The sequence below is a fragment of the Prionailurus viverrinus genome, chromosome B4 (genome assembly GCF_022837055.1).
Source record: "Prionailurus viverrinus isolate Anna chromosome B4, UM_Priviv_1.0, whole genome shotgun sequence".
Taxonomy (NCBI): Eukaryota; Metazoa; Chordata; class Mammalia; order Carnivora; family Felidae; genus Prionailurus; species Prionailurus viverrinus.
Window position 1 is genome coordinate 67,792,560 of NC_062567.1, and position 27,823 is coordinate 67,820,382.

General features: G+C 38.1%; 1 long non-coding RNA gene across 2 annotated transcripts; it reads right to left on the bottom strand.

Moving 5' to 3' along the window:
• Positions 1 to 69: 69 nt before the first annotated feature.
• LOC125170352 (uncharacterized) lies at positions 70 to 27,823 on the bottom strand. Of its 2 annotated transcripts, none has more exons than XR_007153993.1 (6): positions 27,615 to 27,823; positions 25,375 to 25,540; positions 10,600 to 10,696; positions 9,318 to 9,439; positions 3,149 to 3,246; positions 70 to 2,590 (listed from the first exon to the last, which is right to left on the bottom strand). It is a non-coding gene; the product is annotated as an uncharacterized LOC125170352 (long non-coding RNA). The 2 variants fall into 2 exon arrangements; XR_007153992.1 differs by having other exon boundaries at positions 9,318 to 9,503.

Sequence of the window (27,823 nt, forward strand, 5' to 3'; positions counted from 1 at the left end):
TATTAATAGAAAAGTAGTTTGCTAATCTACTTTACATTATTATTGACAGAGCAACTCAGAGATTGTCCATTGTATGTAAGAAGCTTCCTGGGGAGCATTTTAGTATAAAATTTAGAGGCATTATAGACAGAAAAACAAATCATTCCTACAGTAGCAATGGATCAACAGTGCAAATAATATAGAATTTTCTAATCTTTGGATATGGATAACCACTTGGAATGTGTTTCCAGTAATATTGTAAAAACCTGGCAGAAAGTATTCAGACATGGAGTTCTTAAGAAAAAATGAACCAGAATCCAGTTCTGTTTTATTCATCCAGTAGATCAACTGTCTTCCATCATGAGTTCAATTTGACTTGGAAAGGTAAAATTTATCTAACATTATTCCTTTCTGGGTGAAGCTTTTTTGCCCCCCAAAGAACTTTCTTTAAGGTGCTGTCCAGACCTGATCCTGTTGATCAGATAATATTAAATCAAATAATTTCAACTTGTTTTGACCCCTGATGGATGATATTTGGGAAATGACAGTCTGGGCTCCATGGGAAATTGCAGTTATGTTGAGTTGATTATGATTGTGTGTGGTACACACTTTCATTTTTTCTGCTTGGCCCATCTCAGTGGATAACTTCTAGCAAATCCAAATTTGCAAAACAAAATAATCTGACAACTTGTAAGGGTGGGAAAGGATGTTGGTTCATTTCCCTAAAGACTTATCTCATAGAAAAGCCATATATTATATGAAAAAGGAATATAATTCAACATTTCTCTGCCAGAAAAGGCAGCCAAAATTTTTATATTGTTCCAGGAAGAAAATGATATTTATGCAATTTCCATTTAGTCCTTCCTTACCAAGCCTAGAACTTTAGTCTTTTGGAGATAGCAATGGTATTGCAACATTTTCAGGAAGCGAAGCTTTAAAGTACAAAGAAATTTTATTGCACAACCCCCCAGCCTCCCTCCTTTTTCTCAGTGGAGACCCATTGTTGTCTTTAACTTCTCCGCTCTGAGTTCTGGCTTCCTGGTTACCTACATCCTCTGTTCCGGTCTTGTCTGACCCTTCACCACAACACTGTGGTGTTCACTGTAATAACAGGTGGGCCAAAATGAGCTCACGCTTATTAACATAGAGCATGTAACGTCATAGGAATTTTATTATAATTGAGCAATAATTCTTGTAGAACTATTTTTTAAATGTATCTGTAGAGCAAATTATAATAGAGTATTTCCCCAAGGCTCATAACATTATCTGTTTTTAGGAATTCTTTTTCATGCTGGTACTTTAAACTAATGAGCTCAATAGTCTTGACAAGAGAAAAGATGAAAGAGGTAGAACTGTTTAAAAGTTATTCTTAGTCCAAATCTGGGCTTATTACTGTAGCAATGTGTCCCCTTAGTACTACCCTAGGGCATCCATCCAAAATAATCAGAGTGAAATAGATAGGAATCTAAATTGAAAACCAATAATCTGCTGAACACCTATTTCTCCCATTATTTTATCCTACCCAATCCTCATTATATATTCAGGTACAGGTAGGATAAGCATTTAGTTCTCGAATTTAGTAGCTTACTGTGGATTATTTTCTTGTTTGTTCTGTCCTAGATAGGTTGCAAAAGGGGGTGGTTATCAGGATAGATCTTGGGGTGGAGAGGTGAAAAAGGAATGTTTATTTGTTCCTATATAGATATTAAAGTATGCTTTACACGTATCCTCTTACTCAATGCTTGTAACTAAGCTGTGAGTCGGTTAGTATTGCCTCCCATAAATGAGCAAACTGAGTTTTCAAGACGACAGTGTATCCCAATCTACTGGTAATAGTTTTTTATCTGTTTAAATGCTACAATTCGAAGCAGAGATGTATGCAATGGAAACGGCTTTCTTCTCCATTCTTCCTTCTCTTCAGTCTCTCTTGCACACATGCAATGACACATGGGTGTGTGTGTACACACTTAGAAAATCATAGACCTGTCCCACAAGACTCAGGAAAGCCGACCATCCTGAAACAGAAATGCAGTTAAACTTCTCAATTTGTAACCCCTAACAGAGTAGTTTAACTATCAATGCGATTAACACTTAACTGCCCCTAAATGTTATTTCTTCACCCTCTCACCCCAGGTGTCGCCTCTTATCGTTCCTCATGTTCCATGGAACCATCCCTACTCCTCTCACATCACCAGTTCTTAGAACGTGTTGGCCCAGCCAAGTCTGATGATTTTCCTACGGACTCTAATAACAAGTCAAGTAGAGCAGGCCTGGCCTTGGGGAAATGACTGTTAACTCCCTCCATGCGGTGTAAGGCTGGTCGATGACAGAACAGAACATTTGCTTTCTTTCCTTTGTTCACTTTGTTATTTTTCCAGCAGTCCAATGAACTCTTTCTTTCCTAATTCGTTTTCTGCTCAGCGGCTTATCAACGGTGTCTCTTTCAAACTGCATAGATCAAACAACGCTAGATCGTTGTCAAGAGACAAGAAAGTTAAATCATTGGGGAGAAGGTAAAAATAGCTCTGACTAAATCTCTACTGGGGTTTGGAGAAAACTATAATATGTTCGTTTTTCTTTCATATTGGCTGGCTGGCTTCATTCTTCATTTCTAGAATGACAGTAAAGTGCATTATTACTATTATTATTATCATCATCATCATCATCATCAACAGCATGACAGTGTTTAGATAAAGCTGGATAGCCCTCGTCAAACTTCTCCTCTCCTGGATGGAGACAAACAAAACATCATGTTGTGTCAGTATGGACAGTATGGATTTTTCTCCACCAAGATAGTCAGCTCAGTTCTATATAAATGTTAATAAACTCCACATTAAACAGCATGTTTGTGTGGGTACCAAGCCCAGAAGTGCTTGACAGCTAATGAATAAACATATACTTTATTTCTAGCAAGTCTTTTTTAAGGATACAGTGCCTGAATACTTTTGGCAAAAAGACATTTATTTTGTTTAAAAAACACATATGCTCACATGGAAACGCAAGTAAATCAGGCAGTGTCACTCCAATTCTTGAGTATATAACTAAGTAAATGTCTGATTATTTTGCCTGAAGAATGTCAAAGGGACTAAATCCCAGTCAGTTCAGAGAAAATGCTGCTGCCACATTTCCTGCTCCGACCCCACCCACTCAAGGGCCTCGTGTCACTTACCCATCTCAGGCGCTCTCTGGAGCACGTATCTCTTTCAAAACACAAGGACTTGTGAACACAAAGTTCAAAGGGCTTTCCAGAGCACAGCCAAATTAGCCCTTATTTAGAAAGAGAAACACGGCTTTTTTAAAAGAAAAACCTAACAAAGACAGCAGGTATAACCTAATAATAGTTTAGAGCTGGAATTTTCATCCCTTCTCTCTGTGTATTTTCATTCATATTTGTTGGCTTTCAATACTTTACTACTTCTTGAAACACATATGTGCCTAAATTAAAGAGTTTACCTTCTTTTGGCATCATCGTTAAATAAAGGATTACTTGTTTTTTCTATCTCACTATTACTGAATTTATTATCCACATTTCCCTAATTTCTCCGGGGGATCTTGGGTCGTTGATAGCCAAAGATGTTAATACAGAAAGCTACTTACTCTAAATGTACAGCATGAAGTTCATACATTCAAATGGTGTATGGGGAACTAATAAAACCAGAACAGCAAGTGTGATAGGAATATTACATCTATGTGGAATTTTCAAAGACCAAGACTACCAACCACATGATATTCTCTCCTGGTTTACCAAAATGAGAGGAACTCTTCTGGTAACAGTTACTTTTATGGATGGCTAAAACTTACATCACCCACCAAGTACAATGAAGCACTTAAGGGCTGGATCCCTGAGACGACGTGGACCTGCTCCGAAGGAAATCCAGGGCAGTCATGGCTGGTGACTGCTCCGTGGACAGTGTCACGGACACACCTTTGCATCGTCACCTGGGCACTGGAACTGTGATTAACAACCGGTCAGCCTGGGACTGAGAACCTCTTAATAAACTCCAAGCTTTGGAACAAAGCTATCATTCTAAGGAGTAGTTTAGTGTGTTATAATGAACTGAAAGAAGGCAGAAAGTAAAGGCAGGGAGACACAGGCACTCTGCTGGAAAGCACAGTCATTAAAAATAATGAGCAGTCTTTCACTTCCTTCTTTTTATTAACTTTCTGTAAAGGACAACCCGACACTTTATTATTTAGCGCAGTCTCCACTTTTACTAATATCCGTTAGCAGATGGCTAAGAATTTTTCCACAACATGCTCCGTAATACTTAGAACCACCCTGGAAAACACTCAGGGTCTTTTCCTTTCCCTTTTTTGTTTTGTACGTCTTAGAATTGGCTTTTCCAATAACTGCCTCTAAGCTAAACAAAACTTTGCCATCCCTCTCTACTTCTAAAATACACAAAGGTAGCATTTTAGGGGGAGAGTTGAACACAGAGAGCAAGGACAAAGAAAAAGACTTCAAGCGCTCATCCTAAACTACTATTCAGTCCAAATTTCTCCCTCCAATTGCCCCTGCGGTGCTAATTTATGTCTAGGAATCTGTAGGAATGGTGTCGACACTTAATTGCTGGCACCGTTTGCATTAAGAATTCTGATAGGAGAAGAGAAGGCTGAATGAACCGGATGGTTGGTAAAAGGCCAGAATTTTAGTCTGGAAGAGATTTCTAGAATGAATTATGAAGCTAACTGCTCTGAGTTAGTACTTTGTTCCCTTGGAGAACTGCTGCATTAGTGCCAAATAGCAGAACTGAACTCTGATCTCTTTCCCTTGTAGTTAATAACTTAAGCCAAGCTTTTGATCAAAGGGAAGGAAACACAACAGCTGAGACCCAGGGAAATTACTGGCTTGACCAGAAGTCCCTCTGACCTGTAGATCCAGGAGACCCAGGCTTCTATTAATCAAAGAGTGAGAGAGGAAGTGGTATTTGAACACCTATTAAGTGTCAGGCACGTGCCAGGTACTTTATTTATGCTATTTCATTTAGTCCTCACACTAACCCCAAGGAATTGGCATTTTATCCATGAGTGATATATACAAGGAAGGTTAGGATTCACTCATTCATTCATTCAACATTTATTGCACAATAACTATGTTCTAGGCATCATGCTAGATGTTAGGGATACAATGATAAACTAGATGGACATAGCGCTTGCCTTCAGAGAGCTCGCAGTTTAATGGAGATATTGCATGAGTAGTTAGAAGCCTGATTAGCATCACAGAAGGGGCAGCAGGTGCTCGAGCAGGTGTAGAAAATCGATGAATTACTCAACTGTTCAACAAAGGATTATTGGAAGCCCGCAAGAAGCACTAACTTTGAAGTTTACCCCAAACTTTGGTCTTGCTCTTATGGAAATGTTCTACATCTGTGTTAATACATAGACATGTGACTATTGTAGTCTATGTAACTGAGGGACTAAATTTTTTATTTTATCTAACTTTAATCAATTTAAAATGTAATTCTAATAGAGATTGAGGGTTAGTAGCTACCATCTTTGACAGCATAGTTATAGATGATTCTCATGGGGCCGAAAGTATTCTGAAACTTATCCCCCTACCATTGCCTTTGGAGGGATTTGGTATGAATTGCTCTAGGAAGCCTAAGGAGTTTGTTTCTGCTGTAGTTATACTGAGACCCCTTCAATCTGTAGGTGTATTATATTTCTGGGGTGGTTCCAAGGAAGATATAAGGTAGCTCTAAGAAACCAGCTTCAATATTGACTCCGATTGGATTCAACCACAAATAGACCTGGATGAGTTCGTATATCAAAGTATTCTACTGGGTTTAGTCAATATAGAACTAATTCAGCATTGGGCCATTTCACACAACAGCAGAGTCCCAGGTTCCCCTGCAACCCCTCAAACACGGTGGGTCCCAAGCTCTGCTTTAGTCCCAGTTAGAGCAAGAGATGAAGAGGCAGATTAACCTCTGGTTATCTCAGTTACGTAAAAGGGAAGAGGACTGAAGGTCTCCCCCAGGGTCAGAGCAGTAGTTGCAGGAAACACCGTATGTGTGCATGAAAACATAAACGCAGGCACGTATATACTCCCACGCAAGCACATATACACACTTGCCTTCAGGTGTTGGTATCTCCAGCGGAGCTGGTGATATATATACCAGACACGGTAATTTCGTTAAGAGTTCTAATCAAGAATTGAAGTAAAGGAGAGGGTGATTTAAGCCTAAATAGAAGTGGAACTGAAAGTGTTTTAGATCCTTTTGCCAAAGCACCTAACTTATTATATGAGCTTGTTTTAGATTAAAAAGATACTATCTATCGAGCAATAAATAAAATTAGTCCTGTCGGATATTTAATTGTTTATGATAAAATTTACTTCTTTGCTGCTGACTTAAGTTCCCATAGTTGATCCGTCTCTTTGTCTCAGAGACATATTCTCTTAGCTCCAGAGTATTTTTTAAAATAACATACAGTCAGATATACTTCATATTGCCTCCTGGATGGAAAGAACTATTTTTCTTTCTCTCTGCTTTGAATCTACAGAATGCTACCTTCTTAGCCAGCCACTTGACCTCACACCGCCCAACTATGAGATGATGCTCTGCGCTTCTGACATGACTGCACCTTATTACTCACTTGGACCATTACTGACAGACTCCCGCCTACGGGCTTGCCATGCAATCTGGCAGCCACATCAAGAAACAACAGGAATCAGAGTCACAATTATCTCTTGCTTTATTCTTAAAGAAAGGAAAGGAGTCAGACCATTAAAAATATGATACGTATTGTATTTTAGTATGCTTGCTAGTTGCCAATTACCTGCTCAGAAATTGGGCTTATGCAAGCACTATTCAAAAGTAAATTGGCTTGGTGCATGACTGACCTCAGATCATTTCATGAGATAGTAGCAATAAAAGCTTCCATTTATTGAAAGCCAATAATGTGCTAAGATATTTATTACACACATTCATCATTATATTCAGTTTTCACAACAACCACTAAAATAGAAACAATTATTTCAGTTTTTCAAGGGAGGAAACACAGCATCTATGAGTCAATACAACTGGTGTAAGATCACACAGTTTGGAAGTCACAAACTCCTATCTAACTCCGCGCTATTCCATTTCACCATTCTCTCTTCCTGTAAGGTCCCTGGGAGGAGAGATGGAAACAGAAGGGGTGGAGGCACAGGGAAGAATGCCAAGTTATCTAATTTTTTTTCAAGTTAGTAGAAAGTGATAAAATGTTTGTCTTTCAATTTATGTCCTAGCACAATACTAGGCACAAATGAGGTACTTATTGAATGAGAGAACTTTTATTTTCTTTCAGTGTTTATTCATTTTTGACAGGGAGGAGGGGCAGAGAGAGAGGTGGGGACAGAAGATCCGAAGCAGGCTGTGTACTGACAGCAGACAGCCCGATGCGGGGCTCAAACTCACGAACTGGAACTGCGAGAGCACGACCTGGGCTGAAGTCAGATGCCTAACCCACTGAGCCACGCAGCCATCCCGGATGAGATAAATTTTTAAAAATCTGTCTTCAAATTTTCATTTGAAATACAGTTTTGAGTGTGTATTATATGCAACCATTTTGTTAGGTACAAAGGCAAGAAAGAAAATGTCCTTACCTTTGAGGGCTTATGTTCTGGTAGAGAAAACAGTACAAGTAAGCACAGGAGTGAGCAATACACCAGGTGTTGCTGAAAGATGTGAAGAAAGTAGAACAGAGTGACTTGATCTGACGCCCCACGGGGCTGTGAGGGGCAAGAGCGCTAATTCAGATTGAGTGCTTGGGAATTACTCACTGGGGGGGATGGCTTTTGAGCTAGGAGCTGAACGCCAGCAAAAAACCATCAGGATCCTCAGAGATCTTGATGTGCCAAGGAGAGTAGACCGACAAAAGGGAGTATCCTACTGCATGGACAGTAGGGGAGGGGAGGAATCAAAGATGCTGCCTAGAGTTTGGTTTCAGCAACTGGGTAAGACATTGGCCATTTCACCAACACCGGAAAACTTGGAGGAAGCAAATGGTGTGGGGGAAAACAAGAGTTCTATTTAATTTCCAGAAGACATTATTGTATTGCTTACTTTTACCAGGTAGACTGAATAAAATATCTTAATACCGGTGATTTTATATGAAGATTTTAGACATCTAGTGAACCCATCAGATATTTCCACTTGAAACAAAAAAAACACAAGTGTTTACGATTATTCTTTTATAAGTTGTATTTTGAAGCTTGTCAAAAGTTATAAATTGGAAACCAATTTGACAATAAATTTCATATATTGAAAAAAAAAGTTATAAATAAGTCATTGGGATGTAATGTACACCATTGTGTCTATAGTTAATAATACCGTTTTGCACATTTAAAAGTTGTTAAGAGAGTAAATTTTAGAAGTCTGCTCAAGAAAAAATTTTGAAACTATGTAAAGTGATAGATGTTAACGAGACTTACTGCAGTGATCTTTCACAATATATAGGATAGCTAATCATTATGTTGTACACCTGAAACTAATAAATTGTTACATGACAATTATAACTCAATTAAAAAATTAGCTCTACTTTCTCAATTTTAATAAAGGAAAACAGGTGGGGCATCTGGGTGGCTCAGTCAGTTAAGCATCCAAGTTCAGCTCAGGTCATGATCTCACAGTCCATGAGTTCAAGCCCCACATCAGGCTCTGGATGGATAGCTCAGAACCCAGAGCCTGCTTCTGATTCTGTGTCTCCCTCTCTCTCTGTCCCTCCCCTGCTCACACTCTGTCTCTCTCAAAAATAAAATAAAACATTACAATTTTTTTTAATAAAGGAAAATAGGAACCTTTGAAAATGTCATTTTCACTTTTTCAGACTGTCCAGAGTATTTTTAACTAGTCAATAGTATTCCTGAACATGTTTTTAAAAGAAAGTTTGTGTTCAATCAAAATTCAGTTTTTTATTGGAACTACTCAAAAAGGTACATAAAATTTTGTGAGAAAATTCTTTTTTCATGCACCTACATTCCTTTGACTCAAAGAAGATTACGAATTAGTAAAATTTTTCAAAGTACAACAATTTAAGGGGTGCCTGGGTGGCTCAGTCTGTTAAGCCTCTGACTTCGACTCAGGTCATGATCTCACAGCTTGTGGGTTCGTGCCCTACGTTGGGCTTTGTGCTGACAGCTCAGAGCCTGGAGGCTGCTTCGAATTCTGTGTCTCCCTCTCTCTCTGCCCCTCCCCCACTCATGCTCTATCTCTCTGTCTCTCAAAAATAAACATTAAGAAAAATTTTTATCTAAATACAGTGATTTATAAAGTCAGTTGTGGAAGACACAATATCATAGTTACATTATTATAATGAGATAATTGCAACCCAGCTGGCAAATGAGAATCATCTACCTGTTGTGGGGAAACAAGTCAAATCTCTTAACCCAGTCTTGGAAGAAAGTTCTTCCTTAGCAGTCAAATGTTGGGGTTGTGGGAAAGGCATTCCGGGCCAACACAGTCACAGATGCTTGAATCTGGCGGGAGGAACACAATGTGTCACATGACTGGACAATTTAGTTTTCTCTAGGCATATGCACCCTAAAAGAAAAAGAAAAATCATGTGGAAGCCTTGGGATCTGATCTGTCTTGATGTTTTGTTGAGTTTTATCAAAGTACCTTTTATTTCCTATATTTAAAAGTATTTCAGAACATCAGAAATGAAAGCAGAATTTTAAAGGTGGACTGACTTTTCATGCCATTACTTATTCCTTTAAAACTATTTCAAAAACATTATTTGATAATTATAAACTTAATTATATACATATATGGAGGGATATTCATTTGTGTGTCAGCATTCTGATATTTGTATAGACAGAATAACTGGCAATTGGCTGAAATTTTTATTTTTTAATTAGATATTTTAGATTTATGCAATACTGTCCTCCATATCACTTTAATGTAAATGCCTTCTTATAACTGTTCACATACTTGGAGATTCTACAAGTAAAAAGCACATTCAGATACAAACTGAATTTGAATATAAAGTATACCTTAACTAATTTCTTGACCTAATGATTCAATCGCCCTAAGTTACTCAGAATAAGACTCTATTTAAAGATCATTATACAATCTAAATAATTATTTAGATGTATTTATTTAAAGATAATTATAAAATCTATTTAAAGATAATTATAAAGTCTAAATAATTTAATGTGTGAAGCCTGTATGACTTGGTCAATTTCTGCTGAGTAGCAATTATAATAATTAAAAATATATATTTGTTAACGTCAGTGGTCTAGATAAATTCTAATTTCCCCTTCTGTATTTAGATTTAGCCGGTGGCCATTGTTTATAGAGTTTGATGGTTTCTCATCGTTACCCTAATTGTGAAAGCAGTAGAGTATGCAAATTATCAGAAAAAAAATCTCCTACTGATAAACTATGCAAATGAAACATCAGGTGAGTGGATACATTCTTCTGTGTCATTAATCAGTTGATTAATCTCTCCTAAAATGCAAATGACATGGCTGACCCCACCTCTCAAGCCTCCAAAGAATCCTTTATGTTGCCAATAATGCAGCCAAGACAATAAATGCAAATTCCCCGTGTTTCCTTTTAAAAGCCTGGAGGCGTTTAGTTATCCTTGTGAAGGCCCAGTGCTATAGCCTATCTATAATACTATTTATAATAATACCATTAGAATCCCAAGCAAAACTCAGGGTGCGTGAGCTGCTCAGTATGCAATGCGACAGTAGATGAGTTTTCCAGACAACAGTTTTGAGGAAGAAAACCTGTAGGAAAAGAAAAGGAAGGATTTCAAGCATTGTTTGTTTTCTTTTTTAACTTGGCTTTTCTACACTCCTTCTTCTAAGATGCCATTTGTACATACAAATCACTTCAGTTTATTTTTAAAACCCACACAGAGAGATATTGTTTTGTTGTGGTTACATCCTAGTCAGTAGAGACCCAAAGCCTCCCATCGTGAGAGGAAATGAAGCCTGGCTGGATCTTTAAAAGGCCTCCGTGTACATGTGGCTCCTTTCATCTCAGGCTTGTAATTGCTGTGATTCAGCCCCGAGCTTATTTCCAAAGGTAGCCTACTGAGAAAATTCTCAGTATCCAACCCAAGATACATTAAAGAACGTTGGTCCCACAAATGAAGCAAAGGTTACATTTATGTTAACAAGCAAAAGGACAAAGTCACTCTCCTCCCTCGTCCGAAGCTCCTTCAGCTGTAACCAATAAGCTGCCTTTCTGAAGTCATCCTGCTTCTAGGAGAACCAAGGCACTTGGATAAAACACAATAAAATATCAAGACAAATCAGATCCCAAGGCTTCCGAGTGAATTTTTTTTCAAGGTGCATAGACCTGGAGAATGTTGAGTTGTCCAGGCATGGGGTAGATTATGTTCTCTCGGTAGTTCCTGTTTGTGTGCCTGTGTTGGCCCAGAATGTCCTTCCCACAATCCTAACACCTGCCTGCTAAGGAAATGCTTTTCTTCCAAAACTTTGTTAAGAGTATCCTCAGATTTGATTCCCTTCTCCCAGAGGGTAGAGGATCATCTTCCTTCTTACCACCTCTGTAGCAAGCAATTGTGATGGTATGTCACTGTTTAGCAACCTGGCCTCCAGATTAGATTAGACCGTAAAGCCCCTGAGGCGGTGGCCTTCTCATCCTGTTTGCACCCTGTGCACGGCACGTGGTAGACCCGACTAGATATTTCATGACGTGAGGAAGCGTGGTCTGACCATGTGTCCAAATTTAGATTCCGAAAACTGGCCCACGCCCATGCTGATTCTAATGTCTTTTTATGATGACACATTTTCTGACAATACTGTCAGGTGAATACAAACTTGTGGACCCTGAATGGGGGCATTTAACCACTTCAGAACTGCAAATGCTCCTCAGAGAGAGAAAAGGAAACGAACAGCTAAAGAAAGCGAACAGAAACAGGAGGCAATAATATTGCCGGACAAAAACAAGTAATCGAAAATGTTCATTTTTAGAATACTTGACAAGGCAAGCAGTTTCACCCACTTTCCTTTATTCCTTTTTTTGTGTACTGCACCTGCAGACTACCTAGAAAACAAAGTTTTGGGTTATTTGGGAGAGATTATTCCATCCTTCCTTGTACAAATATATTTTACGCACCTATGTGGTATATTGCTATTCTTGTACCGTGGTCTCTCTAATGCCTATAATTGCCTGTAATTAAACATATTTAACAACCGGAAATAAAAATATAATATAGAGTCAATTGTTACATCAAAATAAATTTTAAGGGTGCCTGGATGGCTCAGTCAGTTAAGCATCTGACTCTTGATTTTGGCTCAGGTCACAATCTCACTGTCCCCGAGAAGGAGCTCCACATCAGGCTCTGTGCTCACAGGGTGGAACCTGCTTGGGATTCTCTGTCTCTCCTCTCTTCTCTCTCCTCTCTCTCTGACGCTCCCCAGCTTGGGCGTTCTCTCTCAAAACAAATAAAAATTTTTTAAACATTTTTAATCTTTCTTATTTTCTAAATAAACCAAGATACAGATAACATAGAATTGCTTACAAAGTGATAGGAGTCATTGTGCCCGTAGATCACCAAATCATTCTAATAACTTAAAGTCATTTGTTGAATTTTAGGAATTATTGGTGTGCTCTTTTGCTTGATGTTACTGTTACTGGTTCAAAGATGCCCCTATCTGAACTGCACAACTGCACAATGGGGAAGGTTTCTTCCCATTAAATTAGTAGTGTTAGATGCCTGCTGGTACTTAATTGCTGCCTGCGAGAGGCTGGGCACTGAGCCTACATCCAGACACCTGACCCAACCAGCATCACTGTTATCCCCACCATCTGCCCTGTTATGTGCCTTGTCGCCCTCATCAACTTTGGGCCACTCCAGAGCAGGATATGAGTGACGTGGATGTTTCTGTCATTGGCCATCTCAGTCCACTCTGCAGCTGCTGAGAGCGACCCTCACCTGCAGGCATTGAACACCTGGGCTCAATATCCTAAATCATTTGCCATCTGGTATGGAAGGCCTGTGTTTCAATAATTGAATGGCCAGTATGTTTTCGGCAGTGCTTACCAGCTAACTGTCGGCCTGCCTAGAATGTTCTGGGCTCTATAGGTAATTAAATGATGAGAGTCTAACTTTCTTAAATTAGCCAAGTAATCATCTAGAGCCTGCATAATAATTTCTAGAAACTTGGCTTTGACACTTGTGAACACGAAATGAGAAGTTGAAGGACAACCGCATACGCTAATTTCCATGAATCAAATAAAAATGAGTACTTAGTACAACTCACGAACTTATTTCATTTAATCTTTATATCATCTCTGTTTCGAGATATTATTATGATCATTTTATAGGCGGGAAAGTTGAAGCACAGAAAAGTTGCCCACGGACCCGTTCTCTGGAGTTGGAAAAGACAGAATTAAAACCCTCATGATGTGTCTTCAGATGTGCTTTAAACCACTGTGCTCTACTGTCTTCCTAGTAAGTAAAGCCATTTTATGTAAATCATCAGCTGGGTGTGGTGAAATGCATAGAACTCTGGTTTGAATTCTGGTTTTGTCACTTACTGGCTGAACCTTTAGCAAAGTTATTTTATCACTGTAAACTTCAATATTCTCACCTCTAAACTGAAAAGCATAAAACCTTCCTTGAAATAGTTATAAGAATTAAATAATATAATAAATAACATAATTCCATTGTACCTAGAATATAACAAGCCTGTGAATGAATATCAGTTCTGCGCTCTACATACCATGCCTCTCAGCCCTGTGAAGGCAATGGCTGTATCTGGTTCATTGTCACAATTATAGTGATAATCATTCTTTAACTACTACATATGCAAACTTCATAAGGTGGCAGGTAGTGTTCTTAATCTTTCACTTACATTGATTCATTTAATCTCAATTACCTCCAATACCCATGAGATGTTGTTATTATTATCATCATCCCATTATAAAGGTGAGGAAATGGGAGTAAGAAAATTAGGAAACTCGCTCCAAGTCACCCACAGAGAGCGAGTGGTAGGGCCTGGATTTTCCCACAGACAGCCTGGCTCCAGAGTCTGTGCTCTTAGCCACTATGTTCATTCTTAGCATTTACTAGGGTTTCAATAAATATTTGTAGAAAGAATGTATAATTCCTGAAGTTGCACAATTATTATTTCTCTTGTTAGCTTTAAGCCTTCCAATCCCTAAGTAACATGAATCCTACTGGTAGACTGCTATGATTTTTGACTTGAAGTCATGAATTTGTTTATTGGTCCCATAAGGATAACAGATTTTGATAGAAGAAGAGAGAGAAAATTATAAACAACAACAAATATGACCAAAAGAGACCCGTTTAAGAAGCTATGTTAAAACACGAGACTCTAAATTTGGGTTCCAAATTTTGAGCAAATGGGTAAAATAAGATACAAATCAGAAAGTAATTCAATTGTCATTCATATTTTGGTCTGGATTATCTCAAGAATGAATCAAATTATTGTAAATAATTTTGAAAATCTTATGTGCATTTTACAAGAGGAAAATCTTCTTTGATAAAAAAAATATTTTTGATTACTTCACCTAGGTTGTCCTTCAATGTACTGGCAGTTTAGAATTCGTTCATATATCACTGTCCAAGTAAGCTGAGAACTATTAGACATAAATACTAATAAACCTAGTTCTTCCTAAATATAAAAACCCATTGTTTAGTATGGTTATTTAACCTCTGTTATTGCTTTTGAGGGTTTACACAAAAAATGTAAGTCCAAAACAAACTTTTAAATATCTTCAATGATTTTTAAGGGATATAGCTTCTCTGGTTAGATTTATTTTCTCTCCTTAATTGATATTAGTGAAATCATTCCATGCATTGAATTTGCTACTAAATTTTCTCACATTTACTGTGTTGAAAAACCATAAATCTGACAAATGAGAATAGATTTTACATTATCCCTTATGGTGGTAAGAATCCTTTCAGACCTGAGAGGTTTTCTAGTTGGCCAAATATAATTTCTGAAGCTAACAGTCATCTCAAGGCCATTTCAACCCGATGCTGCATTATTGAGTATTCCACATGTGTCCAAATGTCAGACCATCCAAAATATGTTCTGTGGAAAAGGAAATCTGAAGACTAAGCCTTAACATACTAATAACCCGGAAGTTTGGCACACATCAGTTTTTGAAGCAAAAGTTCTTCCAGAGAGATGTAGGCAGTGCTCATTTCTTTAGGTCCAGTTTTTTTGTTTGTTTCTTTTTTTTTTTTTTAACATTTTTTCATTATTGAGAGACAGAGACAGACAGAGCATGAACATGGGATGGGCAGAGAGAGGAGGAGACACAAAATCTGAAGCAGGCTCCAGGCTCTGATCTGTCAGCACAGAACCTGACATGGGGCTTGAACTCACAAACCGTGAGATCATGACCTGAGCTGAAGTCAGATGCTTTACTGACTGAGCCACCCAGGTGCCCATAGGTCCAGTTTTGAATTATTGGGTGAAAACTAACCATTTGGACTTGTTTGAGAATTAAATGAGAAACCAAGTACAACCTATTTTGAGCTTTAGCAATGCTTTCAAGTAGAAAATTCAGAAGTCTTTTATTTTATGTTTATTTATTTTTGAGAGGGAGAATGAGAGAGAGAGAGAGAGAGAGAGAGAGAGAGAGAGCAGGGGAGGGGCAGAGAGAAGAGAGAGACACAGAACCCAAAATAGGCTCCAGGCTCTGAGCTGTCAGCACAGAGCCTGACGTGGGGTTTGAACCCATGAACTGAACCATGAGATCATGACCTGAGCTGAAGTCAGACACGTAACCGACTGAGCCACCCAGGTGTCCCCAGAAGTCATTTAGAAAGACAAACTATATACTGGTATGAGCAGGGGTTCTGGAGTCAGGCTAACCCAGATAAGTCTTGCCTCTATCTTTATTGAATCTCCTCTTAAATATCCTCACCTTTAATGGACTGTTGTAAAACTTAAATGAAGTAACACCTGTAAAGTGCTGAATACTGTGCCTGGCCAAAAAAAATCTCCACCAAACCTCCCATCTGCCAGCTGTTTGACATTGTGCAATTCACATACTTCTCTATGCCTCAGTTTCAATTCTTATGTAAAAATAGGAAATATAATACAAATTTTAAGGGTTTGTTATAAGAATTGGAAACGTGAAATTTCTGACATTCATAAGGTACTTAATAACTGGTCATTATGCTTGGCATAAAGTAAGTCTCAATTCTGCAACATATATTGTGTATGTATATAGTTATGTGTAAATCTTACTCTACTATTTTTTTAAGTTTATTTATTTTGAGAGAGAGAGAGAGTGAGCATGAGCAGTGGAGGGGCAGAGAAAGAGAGGGAGAGGGAGGATCCCAAGCAAGCTCCCCACTGCCATCACAGAACCCCACTGGGGACTGAAGTCAGGAAGCCAGGAGATTGTGACCTGAACTGAGATCAAGACTCAGATGCTCAACTGACTGAGCCACCCAGGTGCCCCTACTCTATTGTTTTTAAAAGGCTAAAACGCAGCAGGGAGAAAAGAACTTGTACCTCTGTGATGTTGATGTGCATTTGAATGAGGAAAATAGTTAAATAAATCCTGTTATCTTAACTTAAATTTGTTCAGATACGGTCAAACTATAGACCTAGGCTAGGAGCTGTTTTTGAAGGTCGGACATCCAAATGATTTCTTTAAAAGTATCTTCAAAAACTCCACATTATAGAAAAAGGCACAAACTCCTCCTTTTGGGTTCTGAGTTAGTCAAGCAGAATACTTTATAATTTGAAAAGTAACTTTCCAGGGCGCCTGGGTGGCTCAGTCGGTTAAGTGGCCGACTTCGGCTCAGATCACGATCTCACGGTCCATGAGTTCGAGCCCCGTGTCTGGCTCTGGGCTGACAGCTCAGAGCCTGGAGCCTGTTTCAGATTCTGTGCCTCCCTCTCTCTGACCCTCCCCTATTCATGCTCTGTCTCTCTCTGTCTCAAAAACAAATAAACGTTAAAAAAGAAAAAAAGAAAAGTAATTTTCCTATCTGTATTCTGGATGTTCCTTTTGATCCTTTTGAATTCCTTTCTTAATTTTTGTCCCTTTGAGCTATGGTCTGTATTGAAATGATTCATGATTTTTTTCCCAATAAGGAAGGACTTCTTAAAGTCTTTCTTGGCTTTCCTTGGCTTTACTCCTGCTCAACACAATACTGTTTAGCAAGGAGCACCACCTAAGCATGAGAAACCCTCTTTTAAAAGCTTGCTATTTTGTTAACTACTGTAGAAAAATACTAAAAATTTGGCTTATAAAAATAAAAGTGTTATCCATGTTCTTCCCACACTTAAGCAAATAAAACATATGTAAACTGCAAGCTGATGTCGTTTCATTGTCAGTCCCTATGTAGACACAAGATGGCTACACAGATCCAGATCCGTCACCTTCATCTCAGAAGAGTGATGCCAATGTACAAAGTCCCCAGATCCAGTTGGATTGGGGCTTCATTGATGGGTTTGAGTCACTTGCTCATCCCTGAACTCATGCCAGAGGGATGGCCTTTGTTGATTGGTTCTTGTGCATCATATTGTCTTTCTAGTTCATGCCAAGTAAAAGCCAAACTTACTGAAAATGACCCAAGGGGCACCACACTCTGGTCTCCCCATTATGTCTCTGCCCTCATCTCCTATCTCTATCTCTGCTCTGCTCCAGCCAGTCTGGCCCTGCCACTGCTTCTCCAAAATCACAGGCCAGCTACTAGTGTCCCTAGGCCCAGATCATTCTTCCCTCAGATAGGCATGAGGTTCACTCCTTCTCCTCAAATTCCCTTCATTAAAACATTCCCTGGCCAGCCTAGCTCTGTCCTATCTGCTCCATAAACTCCCATTCCTTCTTCCCTGCTGGAATTTTCTCCATAGCCTTTATCACCACCTGAAACACCTATGTTATTTGTGATGTTTATTGTTGTTCCCATCACTGGAACGTAAGGGCCATGAGGTCAGGGGCATCAGATGTTTTGTTTCATGAGTCTATGTCCCCAGCACCAGAATAGCATTGAGCACATATGGATGCTCAGGAAATATCCACTGAATGAATGGATAATGTTCCACTTCTTTCATTCATGCCCCAGGCCTTAGTGTGGGAAATGTCCCCTGGCATTGCATGCCCCAGGAAAAGTGAGGCACTCCTATCCTGTACTTCATCAGCACTTTCTCCATCACTCTGGTCTCTACAACATAGATGCTGTTACCCTCCCTCACTTGTATTTCCCTAATGTCTAGCACAGAAGACATGCTCAATAGATACATAAAGTTGAATGAATAAAGAATGTTCTGAGTATGGCATTAACTCAGAATGTGAATGTGCAGAAAAATTTCAGGAACTCTTATACCATACCAAATTGTCAGTTATCCCAGAGAGAATAGTAAATTCACATGAAAGTAAACTTTGTCAGTGTACTGTTTTGGCTACTGTATCATCCCACTTACGAGAAGTTAAGTATATGCCCTGATGAACCTATTCTAAATCAAACCAAAGACTTAAACTTTTTCTAGCCAATCACGTTTTCTATTTTTCCTTCAACGCCCTTGCCCCAACATGCGCGCACACACACACACACACACACACACACACCGAGACAGTGTATCATTTAATACAGCATATTACAGCAATATATTCATTAACACGAACATAGTAAGAGGAACTATTAAACTTCTAAGTCTCTGTGGCTTTCACGTAGTGTTCCGAGGAGTGGAATAAGAGGCAGAAGTCTGATCTAACACAAGGGGGAGTGGGAGGGAGGAGGGAAAGGCCCAGAGGTGATGCAGCTATGTAGACTCCCACTTTGGCCGAGTAAACCAGGCAGGCCTCCAGCATGACTCACATTGAAGCCCCCTCAGAAGACTTGGCTAACATTACTTCCTGCCCCAGTCAGACTTGGCTCAAGAACTGGAACAGGCCAAAACCTGCTAAAAAGCCCATTAGTAGATTCAACAGTCAGGAACTGGGGGAAGGGGAAGCGGAAATAAGGCAAGAACAGAAACCTTCTGTTAAAACAATATTAATTCCCCATTAATGTCATCTTTTATCAACAGAGCTCACATAGAAGGCTTGTGAAAGGTCTGAAATTCTAAAAAGGATTTTTTTTGTGTGTGCTGGACACTCTTCCAGACCCAATATAAGGTTCAGAATAATGTTAAGTTTCTCACAATTATAAATCTGAAAGTGTCAGAACATCAAAACTTCCCAAAAAATAGAGTCCAAAATAATCTGACACAATTATTCTAGTCCACCAAGACTATATGTGAGTAGTCTGAAGATACCTTGTTTGGATATTGGACTACATTTTTAGAGAAAAAAATACATTTATAAATGTCAAATGAATTGAGACAGAAGACAGTTACTTATGGAATTGCACAGAGAAATAAATGTAGGTAGTTCAGAAAGTCAGCTTCCAATACTGTTTTTAAGACCTTCTAGATAAACACTGACTTTAAAAATCGCAGTGCTACATCTCTTGGGTATTGTGGAACTTCTTGATTTTCTTGGATGATAATAATATTACAATACTGATACTATACATCAAAGAAGACATTCTGAGATACTGAAGATAACTCATTTAATCCTCATGACAGCTCTGTAATGAAGGCATGTTAACATTATCCCCATGTATACAGCTGAGCAAACAGAGACACAGGGAATTTAAGTAGCTGCCCTCACACAGCAAGCAACCTAAAGAGCCAGGATTTAAACCCACACTGCCTGGCTTCTAAGATCACAACATCAACCATCTCACTGTGCATCTTCTGTGTGAATAACAGCCATTTTAGTAATTGCCGAATCCTTCTAGTCTATAGATTAAGAGATTCTCAAATTGGAAACCAACAATGCGGCTTAGGCATTCAAGGTATATCCTCCACCCTTTAAAAGGAGCTAAATCTCAGTAAGTTACTGCCTCCCCGAAGCATGTTGGGTCGTCTATATGTCCTTCTCAAATTCCCATTCTGTGATAATGAGCTACTTTTTGGCTGTTCTTGGCCTTGGCTCTTATTCATACTTCACACTATTACATTTGTTCTAGTTGGCTCTTGGATCTTCCTATCATATCAGAAAAAATGACTTCGCTTCACACTTCTACGTGACTTATCTCTCAGAATAGGATAAGGATCTGCTTTTCTCTGTCCTGCAGCTGGGATAAAACAATCTGGAGGCCTAGAATCAAACTGAACATTAACAATTCCATAAACAGATACACAATATGCTAGAGTGTCTTATAGACATATTTTCCCCCATGGGCCATGACCAAGATCATTTATATTTAGTAACATTCCAAATGAAGATTTTATAACAATTTCTCAAAATGACTAAACTCATCCTTAGGCTTCTCTCAAATCTTCTAAAAAAGTTACAGTTCTGTACCTGGTGTTTGCAATATACAACGTGGCAAAAGCTATCCTTTGGCTATATAAGCTTTGTTGAACTGGAGACTAGAGATTTATCCAGATGCTACTGTCCTACATCATTCTAAACCAGTCAGTGGATTGTTGGAGATTAAGTAGCCACTGTTGTCAGCTTTCTTTATGTCCCAGCTATAAGTTTATGAGTAGCAGTACGAAGAGTTTCAGTAAGGGAGGGTGTATGTCTCACTCACTGGCCTCTATCCAGACTTAGCTGAAACTTAAAAGACAACTATGATTTTGATTTTGGAATTAACTCAACAAATATCTGTTAAATATAAATTGTAGGCTAAGTAGTATGATAGACTGTGGAGATATAAGAACTAAAAATAATAAATAATAGTAGTGGTTACTAATAAATATAGTAATGGTTAAGCTCTGTGCTAAGTACTAAAAATTTATTTATTTCATTGGATCCTCATAACGTTATGATAATTCTATTGTGATGATCCTATTGCCTCATTCTATAATGAGGAAACTGAGGCACAGGAAAGTAACTTGTCCAAAGTCACACAGCCAATAAGTGAAGGAGCTGTCTGGCTTCTAACTCCAGTCTGAATCCAGGGTCCTCACTTTGACTACTCTATACACACACACGTTTATAGAATAGAGACCAAACAGATGTGCAAATAAACAATGTTAACACTGTTCCTGCTTTCCTTGGCCCATGAATTTAAAAATCCTTCTCTGGTAGACACTCATAGCTCTAGCGGTGTGCATGGGGCTAGAGGGCTCTCCTGCACAATGTCCAGAGCTCAGCCAAGCTAGTGTGGTAGCTCCACGCTAAGCAGTATTTTAGACATTGCTCCCAGGTTGTTAAAAGGCAGCGGAACCGATAGGAGTGTCTTATCCATGACTATGTGACCTTGAGCTTTTGTTATAACTTGTGTTGGCTGAGGTCACAGAGTGAAAGAAACAATGGCCGTTGTTTGTTGTTTACCTACCACTGCAGGTGCTACAGCATATTGTCACATAGTATTTCCCCTCCCACCAGTGTTGTACCATTGGAGCTTCACACTGGAGTGTCACCTAAGAGACTGGTGGCTATGGACTACCGGGCAATTCTGTCCTTCATTGGTAATGTTTTTATTTCTTTTCAGTTATTGGGGCTGTTGGCTAGTGAGTTAAAGCTTAGAATTATGGCCAGATAATAAAGAACCTTGCAAGCCAGGCTAAAAAGTTTAGAATCTATATTGTATATCATTTTTTTCCAAATGCTTGACACCCTAACATGGTTTCTTCCTCAGGTCTAGCCACACATGTATACTAACATTTGGTAAAGTCTCTCTCCTTGACCAAACTTGAGTCAGATTCCTGAGTCTCCTTTGATTAGGTCCCAATCTTGGGTTCTCTCCTTGGCCTCCTTAGACCAGTCTGAGCAAGAATCCTACTGGGTCAGTTTAATGATATCTTATCACTTGGTTATAAATCTCCACTTTTCTCTTTTGTATTCAGAGTTAAACCCAATCTCTCTTCCCTAGTGCAAAACTCCCATTATGGTAGCTTCTCTTGAAAAAAATCATTTCCTACCATCTTTAACAAGTACCATGAAAAAATTTTCTTGAACACTTTTTAATGCTTTCCTTCTGTTTCATTAAAAAATACATATCTTTTGGAATCAACTGCTTTTTGTGAATTTCTGATTAATCACAACAGATGTGCCATGTGTTTCTGCAGAATTTTAAACTTCATATCATTACCTTTTCAAGTGTTCACAGAACCCAAACGATACTGATTTTTAAAAATACAGAATTGTATCTAGTAAAGCTGCTTAGAATGTTTTTATAAATATATGCTCTGAACTCTGTCAAGTCCCAGAATTAAGCTCATAATTAAACTCATAAATTTAGTTAAGTCCCAGACTTTAAACTCTTAATGATTTTCAGTTGTCTTTGATAGAGAAATAACACTGGACAGTATAGAAAAAAATTGGTCTGTAAGTAAAGTCCAAGTCAAGTAAAAGAGCTGAGCATCTTTAATTTGAAAAAGACACAATAAATAAGCGACCAATAATCATTAAGGCTCAGATCAACTTGTAAACTTACTATTTTTCCTAAACAGAAAGTAGTTTAAAAATCTTATTAATTGAAGAATTTTTCACATAATAAGGATATTGTTTTGAAAACTACATTTCAAACCAGAAAGGGAGACTTACTATAATTATATCAAAAATACTATTTCCTTTTACTAGAATGGATTTTCACATTTTCTCACTTCCTGAAAATACACGTTGGTAACTAATAACTGGATGGACCACACCCAGAAAATGAAGAAGACCAGCTGAATTGTTAACATTCCACTTTCCTGCCTTAATCTCCTTAATCTGATGGTTGGGATCACTCTTACAAGGGTCCTAAACCACATTAAAATTTCTACCTGGGGGGCATTTCTAACTACTAATGAGATAAACAGGATGTGTTGGCTGTAATTCTAAAAGGCTTGCATAACTCAACTAGCACCTCTGGCAGTTACCTACCAAACTATTTTTAGACTTCAGGATCTTCCTCCTCCTGCTTTTTCTTCAAGAGCTTCAAGCATAGAAGCAGACTCATTCTATATAAATTCTACCTAAAACCTACTTTGAATGCTGGCATAAGGTTGACAGACCCCTCCTGCAAGGATATTATTTTATGGGTGATTCTAACTTTCACTATAGGGAGCTATGAGTAGACTTTCTCCAGGTAGGTAGAGGAGGAAGAAGAAAAATTCCAGAAGATTTTGGTGTGTAAGTTCTGAAACTATGATGTAATTTCCTATAATGAAAAAAATTAAGCATTAAATATAAAGAATAATAAATAACCACCCATGTATTCACAACTGAAATTTATCAAAGTTGGCATTTTTGCCTTAATTTTTAAAAATATTTTTTAAATAAAGTATTTCAGATTGTTGAAGCTTACAGTGTACCCTTTCTAAGTTTACTTTCTTTCTATCCCAAATGTAACCACTATCTTAAAGTTGTAGCTTTCTATGCCCATAAATATTTTATACTTTCATCACAAATAATATATTCATTAACAATATGTTGTTGTATCTTTTGTATGGTTTTAAAAATTCTTGGGTGCCTGGGTAACTCAGTCTGTTAAGTGCCCAACTTTGGCTCAGGTCATGATCTCACAGTTCGAGGGTTCGAACCCCACATCGGGCTCTGTGCTGACAGCTCAGAGCCTGGAGCCTGCTTTGGATTCTGTGTCTCCATCTCTGCCAATCCCTGCTCTCTCTATCTTGCTCTCTCAAAAAATAACCATTAAAAAAATTAAAAATTCTTTTCTGCAATATAATTTTTGTATACTTAAGATTATATGGCATATATACAATTTGCTTGGTATGTGTTTTTTTAACATTTATTTATTTATTTTTGAGACAGAGAGAGAGAGAGAGAGAGAGAGAGAGTGTGTAAGCACAAGCAGTGGAGGGGCAGAGAGAGAGAGAGAGAGAGAGAGAGAGAGAGAGAGAAAGAGAAAGAGGAAGACACAGGATCCAAAGCAGGCTCCAGGCTCCGAGATGTCAGCACAGAGCCTGATGTGGGGCTCGAACCCACAAACCGTGAAGTCATGACCTGAGCTGAAGTCAGACGCTCAACCGACTGAACCACCCAGGTGCCCCTGGTTGGTATGTTTTTTAAGGTTCCATATTGTTTTTTACCCATTTTCTCCTGCTGATGGACATTTAAGTAGTTTCCAACTTTTTCCTATTATCATAATTCAACTTTGATGCTTTCACAACGAACACAAACAATTTCACAGAACATCAACATCAAACATGGCGATTCTGTGGTGGTGATGGATCAGAACAAAAACTAGCAATGATTACTTTGTGACATGAATGCTGTTCAACAAAAATGACCCAACATCCCTCTCTAGCTAATATGACGGACAGCTTCTTCTTTACCAATTACGGCTTTAGATTCATTCTAGACTTCTCTCCTTCTAAATTAGATTTAATGCAATACTTGATTATCCCCTTATCCCACTCCTGTACAATTCAGAGCAAAGCCACACTTTGTAAGCCTTCTCTCGAACCACCTCACACAAGGTTAAATCCATAAGTTCTTTCTAGCCCCTCTCACTTGGGTGCCTTCCACTTCTCCATAGTGAGCATTACCCTTCCTGCAACAAGAAATCCAAATTGTTCAAACTTAGGTATGGTCCTCGTGGCCTGTGGCTGGAAAGCAAGGACACTAATGAGCCTGAACATCTTTTCACACCTACGTTGGTCAGAATAACCATCAGAGGTGCGAGTTTATTTTGTCTCTAAGATAATTAGAGGGTCCAAAGCTGTCTATGGTCTCCTTTTGTCTTTTTTCTGCATTGTCTGTTTGTGCCCTTTGACCATTTTTTTTATTGCATTGTTTTTTTTTTTTTTCATTTTGTTATATATTTATAGTCCTTCACATTTTTTAGATATAAAACCTTCACAGGTTGTACTGAAAATTTATGTTTTCATTTAGTCATCCTTATTGATTTTTTTAATGGTGTGTGATCTTTGTGACCCCAAAAATTCTTCCTTATATAAAGGTCAAGAATGTATCCTATTTTCCTTCTATTTCTAATATTGAAGTTCTGCTTTTTCAAAGTTTGACTATTAATCTCCGAGAATTTATTTTGTGTATGGTGAGTGGTATTAATATGGTTTTATTTTTCCCAGAGTAACAAACTATTCTGATAAAATATATTGGACGGTCTTTCCTTTCCCCATCCCTATACCTGACATTTACCAAGCTTCTAAAGATGTGCGAATCTGGTTCTTGATTCTATCCTGTCCTAATGTTTAGTCTATTAATATACATTGATATACACTGTTTTCATCACCACTATGCCCTAGTCTTTTCCTTCAAAATACCTATAATTTGTAATTAAATGTGTTTTTTTGTGATGTCTAACTTTCTCAGAAGTCTATGTGTTCCACATGGTAGACTCAGCATTCTGCACCATGCCTAACACACAATAGAGACTGAATATATACTTGTTGAATGAATGAATAAATGAGTGGAAGAATAAATTAATGTTAGAATAGAGTCATAGTAATAAGTCAAATGATCTGACCTTTAGATCTCTGTGGCCTTCTGCGTGTCCAGTTCTCAACTCTTCTACTTTGGGCAGATTATTGGGGTTCAGTAAATGTCTTCTCGATTTATTGCTTCCTGTTCTTGCTGTTGCTCAGAAAGAAGAGTTCCCAGCTAGTTCTTATTGTTTCATTTTGATTTCATCCCTGTGTTTCATCAAACAGAGATACTTAAATTTTCATGCAGGTGAAGATTTTATTTTCTCTTTCATACTCTTCAAAGTTTCCCCCAATATTTGCAACAACTTTTTCCTTTATTATTATTATTTTCTTAATTTTTGAGAGAGAGAGAGCACACTGTGAGTGGGGGAGGGGCAGAAAGAGAAAGACAATCTTAAGCAGTGTGGAGCCTGATGCGGGGCTTGATTCCAAGACTGTGAGATCATGACCTGAGCCAAAATCAAGAGTCGGATGCTCAACCTATTGAGCCACCGAGGCACCCCTTCCTTTATTTCATAATAACAACCTTAATACTAAATGCTCATATAGTAAGTACTATGGGCCAGGGTCTACTCTATATATACTGTAAATATATCAGCTCATCTAATCTTCACAAATATCCCACAGGCATGTGCTCTTATCTTAGCTGTCTATAGATGAAGGAACTAAGGCACAGAGAATTTCTTGCCTAAGGTAACTCAACTAAAGCATGCTTAAAACAGGATGTGAACCCAGGCAGTTTGGGTTTGGGGGAAGGAGAGAATTTAAAGTCTATATTTACGGCTTATTTTATGTAGACATTACTGATTCTATATTTTGAAATTTATGTCTAATCATATTACTTTCATAAAGGTAATTTATTAATTATGTAAGGGGGATATTCAGGGATGGGTCTTGCTTCATTCCTAGAAACTGTGGAGCCGGCCTCTTTAAGCCTGCACAGTTATATGGCTTAAAATCCTAAAGAAAGACCCGCCCTCTTTCAGAATCTATGTTAAAAAGTATCACACATACATATGCATAGATATACATTACATTTTCTTCTCTGAATTACCTATTTCCTCTGGAGTCAGATGTTCTCTAGTGTTAGACTGGCAAGCTTCTTTTTAGCTGGCAGGTGAAACCAAGAGAAGAGTCAGAACCACCACTAACCCCTCTAGCTAACTTGCCCTCCCCCTGCATAGCTTTTCATCTTTTTTAAAAGCCATTTGTTTAGCCTGCTTTTACGGTCTTTGTATGCATTAGAGTCGGGGCTGATGTTCGAAGATTTGGTTGCATTTAATAATTTAGAAGGTTTGGTTGCATTTAATAATTTTGTGTTTTCAAGCATGCAGTCCCTTGATCAATTCATAGCCTTCCCTTTCCTCCCATCACTGCCCCAGAGGTTTTGGAGGCTCTATCAGCAAGAGTGAGTTCCCACTGGTTTGTCCTTTAGAAAGGTTTAAATCTCACATCTATCTTTCAGTCGGGATTCTTCATAATCTCTGGACCACTGATATCCCTCTGCTGTTATGGACTTATTTTCTTTGCATTTCAGTGCATCTTTACTGTAATAAGGTTGAGGAGGGTGGTAAATTAAACGCATGTTCTCTGTCTGCCATCTTGAACTGGCAATCAGAATAGTAATAACTTATGAATTCTTGAGAAAGATTTCAAGTTTCCCTAGATGTGTTACTTGACTTTTACAAGTTTGAAAAAATTAATTTATAAATGAATATCCTAAACAAAATAGATCAACTGATTATAACTTAGCTAGAAGTATGCCAAAGATCACGAAGTAGGTAATATTTTGCAGGAAGTTATTGTGACTTCTCATTTGCTTGTAATACATTCTGCCACCTGCTTTCATTTGCTCGTTTCATTTTGGAATGAATTCTCCAGGGTAATGTGACTTTTTTTGCCAGAAAAGATGAAACAAAGAACAAAACATTTTGCTAAAAATATACTAAGATAGTAACATATACTTAAAAAATTGTCCATAGCATTTAATAGAGCTAGTTTGATCTATCAACCTCAACGCAAAATATGGGAAATAATTTTTTAATAAATTTTTTCTTACTGATTATAGAAGTAGTTCATGTTCACTATAGAAAATTATGGAACACATACAGGCACAATGAATGAAATAAAAATAAACATATCTCCTATTCCTATCATTAGAATGAAGAATTAGTTTAATCCCTAATTAATTAATCCCTAATTAATTAATCTAATTAATTAGATTAATCCCTAATCTCAGACTGTTTAATAATGATACCAAGAAATGTGTCATTTTGCTTACCTGGTCTTCCTAATGATCAGTCAGTTAAGTTACTTTCTTAGCATCATGCAGCAAGCTGCCCTAATGAAGACTTTAGAATTACTTTTCCTTTTCAAAGGCATAAATTAGGCTCTAAAAGATTTGACGAATAATACTTTTTTTTATACATACTCCCTCTCTCAGTCAAAATCGGGATTCTTTAGCCATTCGGTACTGACTCTAAAAGTCAG